Raw genomic sequence first — 208 nt, 5'->3', positions numbered from 1 at the left:
AAAGGGGAGCGAGGAGGGGTGATATATGGGGGGAGCATTTCCAAGTTTTCCCGGGAAAAGAAATGTTCCATTTTTAAAATTTCAGGTACAAGTTTCCATTTTGCTTTGCAGATTCAAAAGTCTAATTCCAATTTTAAATTAAATATTTTTTTTCATTGTACGTTACAAAAAAAAAATACCACTTTGATTATAAATTACCATTTTAAAG

Source organism: Penaeus monodon, chromosome 33 (genome assembly GCF_015228065.2).
Source record: "Penaeus monodon isolate SGIC_2016 chromosome 33, NSTDA_Pmon_1, whole genome shotgun sequence".
In the NCBI taxonomy this organism is placed as follows: Eukaryota; Metazoa; Arthropoda; class Malacostraca; order Decapoda; family Penaeidae; genus Penaeus; species Penaeus monodon.
The sequence above is the reverse complement of the archived record's forward strand: the minus strand, read 5'-3'. Positions refer to the sequence as shown.